The sequence below is a fragment of the Ixodes scapularis genome, unplaced genomic scaffold (assembly GCF_016920785.2).
Source record: "Ixodes scapularis isolate PalLabHiFi unplaced genomic scaffold, ASM1692078v2 ptg001361l_1___fragment_2___debris__unscaffolded, whole genome shotgun sequence".
NCBI classification, from domain to species: Eukaryota; Metazoa; Arthropoda; class Arachnida; order Ixodida; family Ixodidae; genus Ixodes; species Ixodes scapularis.
In genome coordinates, this window is record NW_024610146.1 from 307326 (window position 1) to 313815 (window position 6490).

The following is a 6490-nucleotide window of genomic DNA, read 5'->3' on the forward strand; positions in this document are numbered from 1 at the left end:
CCGATAGTTTGTAATTAGGTGGCGGTCACCAGATTTGAACACAGGGGTTACGTTTCCAGTTTTCCAATCCCTCGGAATTTCAGAAAGTTTAATTGACTGAGAAAATATGTCACAAAGAAAAGCTGCGGAAATGTGTTTCGTGTTTATTAGAACCTTCGAATTGATTTGGTCATCCCCTGAGCTGGAAGACAGCTTCAAGTTCTCAATTGCTTTCAGGACGCCGGCATAGTCAAAAGTTATGGGCCCCATAGGAGTGTGCAATGACTGGCGTGGGACGGGAATATTACTCAGGTTTTCTTCTGTAAAGATAGAACTAAATAAGTTATTAAGTGAAAGAGCACTTTGGTGATCGGAAAGATTATGCCCGCTGTTGTCAGTGAATTGCAAGGGAGACGACGTAGAAGGATTAATAATCTTCAAAAATTTCTTTGGCTTGTTAACCAAAATGTTGGAGAGGTCCCGAGTATAGAATTTAGTTTCCGCTTCATTTATAGCTGTTTTGTATCCCGTTGCATAATCGTAGTATTTGTTCCAGGCTTCCTGTGTGTCGCAACACTTAGCCCGTCTATAAAGCCTTTTCTTTTTGTTGGAGTGCTTATGAATGGTTTTGTTATACCACGGATTGTTATTATCAGAGATGACACGATTGAGTGGTATGAAAGACTCAATAAGTTGAATTAGTTTATCTTTGTACAGCGTCCAGTTAGCGTTGACAGATCTTTCCTCAAAACCGTGAGAGAACGTGTCGTAGAAGTGTTCCAGTTGCGAGTTGATAGAGCTATAGTCGGCACCCGCGTAATTCCGAATGAATTTAGTATAGCGTGATTTGTGCGGAGTGGTAAGGAAGAGTGTTAATTCGATAACAAGATGGTCACTAATGCCGGGTAAGTATGTAACGTTACTGATAAGGTCTGGCTCTTGCGTTAGGCACAAGTCCAGCACATTGCTGCAGATTTTGGTAGTTCTGGTTGGTTGAGTGATAACGTTGGAAAAATTAAAGTCAAGGCAAAGGTCTACAAAAGCATAGGAAAAAGCACTGCCGGAGGAGAGGGCAGTCCAATTAATGTCTCGGAGATTAAAGTCTCCAAGAAGTACAAGGGTGGCACTAGGAAAAAGGGATGTAACCTGAAAGAGACACTTATCAAGCTCAGTAATGAAATCCCTACCACTATCTGGCGGCCTGTAACATACACCCATTATAATACTTGGCTTAGATGTAAGGCATACCCAGACGATTTCCAGGCTTGTTTCTACCGAGATAAGCCTTGATGGGATACGCTTATTCACAGCTAAAAGAACACCACCCCCTTTCTTTCCGACGCGGTCAGCTCGGTAAACATGAAAGCCAAAATGTGGAGGAAACAATTCTGCGTCAGCGATATCAGGGTTTAACCACGTTTCAGTAAGAAAAACAAAGTCCGCGTTGCATGTATCAATCAAAGAGTGCACATCTTCCCTTTTAGGTATGAAACTTCTAATGTTAGTGAACAGTACAGAATGCTCAACGGGCACATCACAGTTGCGTTTGACTCTGGTCGACAGAACCTGATGGGGGCGCGGCGAGAAAGGGAAGCGGCGTAGACGCCTGTTTTTTTTCTCGAACCAAACTCTGCACCGTGTCAAATATAAAGCACTTGTCATCCATCAACAGCTTGTCGTGACGAAGTCTAAAGGGCGAACCATTTGATCGGGCAAATTCAAGCAGTTTGCGGCGCGCGAGTCGGACACATACCGGGAAATCCTCACTGATAGCAAAAGGCGAGTTTTTTAGTTTGTATGCTGATGACTATATACTTTCTTTTTCTTTAAATGAAGAGAACTTAACAATAATTGGGCGACACTTTCGTTCGTTGAAGGAGCCCAAACGATGCGCTCTTTCGATTCTGATTGGGTCAACACGAATGCAGAGTTTTTCGAAGCACAGTTCGACGACCAAACCTTCGGACTCATTCCAAGTTTCCTTATCTTTATCAGGAAGACCGAAGAATAACAGATTTGATCTACGGGACCTGCCCTCCGCATCATCACAGCGCGTTTTTAGATTACATAAATCACGTAGAGCGGCCGATAACTGAGGCTCTTCACTTGTGGCAGCGTCCCTCTCCTTCAACTTTATTGATGCTACGTCGTTATTTAACTGAGCGTTCTGTCCTGTAACCGTTAGAAGAGACTCATCGGTTTGTTTTAGTCTTTCTCTCAGTTCATTAGTTAGCAGAGTATTCTGTTCGGAAACCGCTAAGAGCGTTTCATCGGTTTGTTTTAGCTTTGCCTTGAGTTCGAGTACTTCTTGTTGAAGTGAGGTTAATATACTCTCGAGTTTTAGGATATTGTTGTTGAGATCTTGCACAAATTCAACCTCAACCTTTGACATAGGGCCTGGATTTCTCTCTACGTCACCGCACAAAAGGAGTAACAACACTCTAAATGATTCAATGCAAGCTTCAGGGCATGGAAGCTTAAAAAGGCAAATATTATTAGAACGGAAACAATGACAGGACCTCTGTTTACTAACCTGCAATACAAAGATGAAAAAGTTCAAGTATTTCATAGCTGGAAAGCTTCCATGCCCACTGGCGAGCAGCGCATCGAAGTTGCCTCTTATAGGCGGCACAGGTGGTGTCGATGCCGTAGATGATGTTGGTGATCGGTTCAGTCCTTCGATGCAGGGGCAGTTCACGTCGGTGGATGACACCGCAGCAGGGGTACACGTGTCGACGGGTGGAACGCTGACTGGCACTTGGAAAGCAGCAAAGTTGTCGTCATGCTGCCGATCAGGTTGGGACCCGCGTCCGAGCTCGCTCAGGAACTGCAATACGAAGATGAAAAAGTTCAAGTATTTCATAGCTGGAAAGCTTCCATGCCCACTCAGTCATCGCCTACGCAAGTCGGACATTGTCCAAGGCGGAGGAAAATTACTCCACGACTGAGAAAGAATGCCTTGCAGTCGTCTGGGCAATAACGAAGTTTCGTCCGTACTTGTACGGGAGCCCTTTCCGTGTAGTCACGGACCACCACTCGCTCAGCTGGCTTGCGAACCTGAAGGACCCGTCAGGGCGCCTCGCTCGATGGAGTCTTCGACTACAAGAGTTCAACATGACAGTGGTCTATAAGTCAGGCCGCAAGCACAGCGACGCCGACTGCCTGTCCAGAGCCCCCGTCGAAACCCCTTCCGGCTGCAGCGACGACAATGACGACGAGTGCTTCCTAGGAGCAGTGAACACCGACGATATGGCACGACGTCAACGGGACGATCCTGAGCTGCGCGCATTAATCGAGCACCTGGAAGGGGGCAGGAGTACCGTGCCACGTGTCTTCTCACGAGTACTGCCGACCTTCGCCATCCGACAAGGTGTACTCTACAAAGAGAACTTCGGCGACAACAACACACCGTGGTTGCTGGTAATCCCGAGTTGCCTTTGAGAGGAGATCTTCCAAGCCTGCCACGACGACCCGACATCCGGACACCTTGGTTACAGCCGGACACTGGCCCGTATTCGTGAAAAGTATTACTGGCCGAAGCTCCCCAAGACCGTCCACCTATACACACGATCATGCCACGAGTGCCAGCGACGCGAGAAACCGCCGACGAGGCCGGCCGGACTTCTGCAGCCCATTTCTCCTCCAACTACACCCTTCCAGCAGATCGGAATGGATCTACTTGGTCGTTTTCCGCCTTCGACATCGGGGAACCGCTGGATCATCGTCGCCACAGATTATCTCACGCGGTACGCCGAAACGAAAGCTCTTCCTTCAGGGACTGCTGTGGAAGTCGCCAAGTTTTTCATCGAGTCCATCGTCCTCCGGCACGGCGCTCCCGAAGTTCTGATTACAGATCGCGGATCTTCGTTCATGGCCCAGCTGACGCAAGAGATCCTTCGTCTCAGTGGCACCGGCCATCGTCGAACTACTGCATACCACCCGCAGACAAACGGGCTGACCGAGCGACTCAACAAGACAATCGCCGATATGATCTCTATACACGTCGACGTAGAGCACAAGACGTGGGACGAGGTGTTGCCCTACGTCACGTTTGCCTACAATACGGCAATTCAGGAGACCACCGGATTCACCCCTTTCCAGCTGGTACATGGTCGAAAGGTAACGACCATGCTGGACGCAATGCTGCCCCATGAGCCATCTGACAATGAGAGCGACGACGCCCAGGCGGTTGCTCAACGCGCCGAAGAAGTCCGCCAGCTCGTGCGACTCATGATTCAAGACCAGCAACGCGTCGACGCGGGCCGCTACAACCTTCGTCGCAGGGACGTTCACTTCCAGCCCGGAAACAGGGTGTGGGTGTGGACGCCCATCCGTCGCCGCGGCCTCAGTGAGAAGCTGCTGAAACGGTACTTTGGACCATACAAGGTACTTCGTCGCCTCGGCGAGCTGAACTACGAGGTGATGCCCGACGGAACAAGAACATCATCACGCCGCCCACCACGACCTGAAGTCGTCCACGTCGTGCGCTTGAAGCCGTACTACGCTCGATAGGACTGTGGATCTTATGTGTTTCAAGTGACTCTTTAGTTTGCCGTTCTTTTTATGTGCTTTGTTTTGTTTTGTGTTGCATCGGGGCGATGCACTTTTTAAGGGGAAAGTAATGCCGCGCTCTAAGTAAGCAGCGCGGCCGTAGCCTAACGGTTATCGCGCTTGCCTCCCACGCGAAGGGCCAGGGTTCGATTCCTGGCCGCGGCTATGTATTTTTGTTGACTCTGTAAAGTAATGTTCTGGTACATTCGAGAACCATGTTGCTTGTTCGAGGCCAGAATGTTCTACGCGCCGAACCTTCTACGCCGAACGATCCAGAAACCCACGAGAATACATAAGGGATTCCGCAAGGCGAGCGGAGTCAGTCTCGCCCCAGCGTTCGACTCTGCTGCTCCGCCGACTTCGACGCCCGCGACGCTCTATTATTATCGTTTGTACTCTTTTATTTTTGGCACAAGTTCGCCACATTAAACGTTTATTTCTTCCTGTTTATTTATTGTTTTTTAGTCACCACCCGTGTCAATATCAAGACAGTGGAAGTCCATAGGAGGACAGAGCCGCGCAAAACGGTCAAAATAGGAAAAGCCATAAAGCAACAAGAGTAGAAAAAAGCCTCTTCCCACCAAGATGTACCCGAAAACTCGAGGTCTTGCTTTCTACCCGCGTGCGCACACCGTGACACCGCCGCACGCTTTGCCGGGCTCGGCGGTGGCGTGCTGTGCAGAGAAGAGGCGCAAGGAACGACGCCAGGTTGCGGCGCGAAAGCTCAACTTGAAAAATATTTTTTTACTCTTTCGAACAAATTTCGAACAAAATTACTGTAATTAAACTTTCAAGAACAAAAGGAAATAAACTCTTTTGTAGAACTCACCGTGTTACGTATTTTTCTTTGGGCCACCTCAAGGCCGAATTGACAGCTCTTTAAACGGCAAAACGCAATTTGGAGAAATTAAGTTTTTTTTTTTTCCAAGATATTTAGTTGCTCTGCCTCAAACCCTTTTTCCGTACAGAATACCTACAGGGTTGTCAATAAGAGTATTCACAGACGCATGAAGGAAAGCCATAGTTTGTAACAAAACTAAAAATGTGCTTTAGACTGCTTCGAGCATACCAAATTCCATGACCATGATCCTTATACACGGTTGGTAACGTTAACCGTGAACTACAAAGGGAGCTCAAACATGGCTACGAAGAAGAGTCCACTAGTTGAGGGCACGGGCTGTACGACAACGTGGACCAGGGTCACAGGACTTCCGGCAGCAGGTTCCTTCAGACAAGGTTTAAAAACTGATTAGTGCCAGAGTTCACACCAAGCTGCGCAAGGACAGTGACGCGTACCGAACAGGCAGAGTCTCTGAGCTGGTCAGGGGCGCTGGGAGCGTACTGCTGCAAACTGCCGGCTGCCTGCAGTTTTAGGGTCAGTAACATTAACCCTGAGCTACGGAGGGAGCTTAAAGATGCTTACGAAGTAGGCTCTACTGGTTGAAGGAAAGAGTCATTCTCAGTCTCTCAGTGTAGCCTCCAAGAGTCGTAGCACGTACTCAGTTAGCCGAAGCGGATGGTTGTTGATGAATGCAGCAGCAGAAGTGAGACTCATATATGTGCCTCTTGCCTGGAACTTTGGGTTTTCACTTACATTGCACTAGGAAGCAGGAGAGGATAAGCCAAGTTAACCAGATGATGGTTGGTGCTGCATCATGATGGAACACCGACTGATGATGTCTCATGCACTCTTGCACAATTCTACCACAGTCAGCAATAAATATGCATGGTGGCCCTCAGGATAAGGATGTGGATATTAATAATTCTTTTTTTTTAACAGGCGTAGAATCTGTTTATACTAAGGATAATGAAACATATTTTTAAGCTGTGGTGTTTCGCTGTATGACATTTCCAGAACTTCTAGACATATTCGTGATTTCGCTTTTGCTTTTCCAGATGGTGCAAGTCAATATATCGCACAGCGTTCGTGAAGTTTCCAGGATGCATCACTGCACATCCA

The 6490-nt window shown here is 48.0% G+C and overlaps 1 pseudogene; it reads right to left on the bottom strand.

The window, feature by feature from the left end:
- Positions 1-1820: 1820 nt before the first annotated feature.
- LOC120840352 lies at positions 1821-2842 on the bottom strand (annotated as a pseudogene).
- Between the last annotated feature and the right edge of the window lie 3648 nt (positions 2843-6490).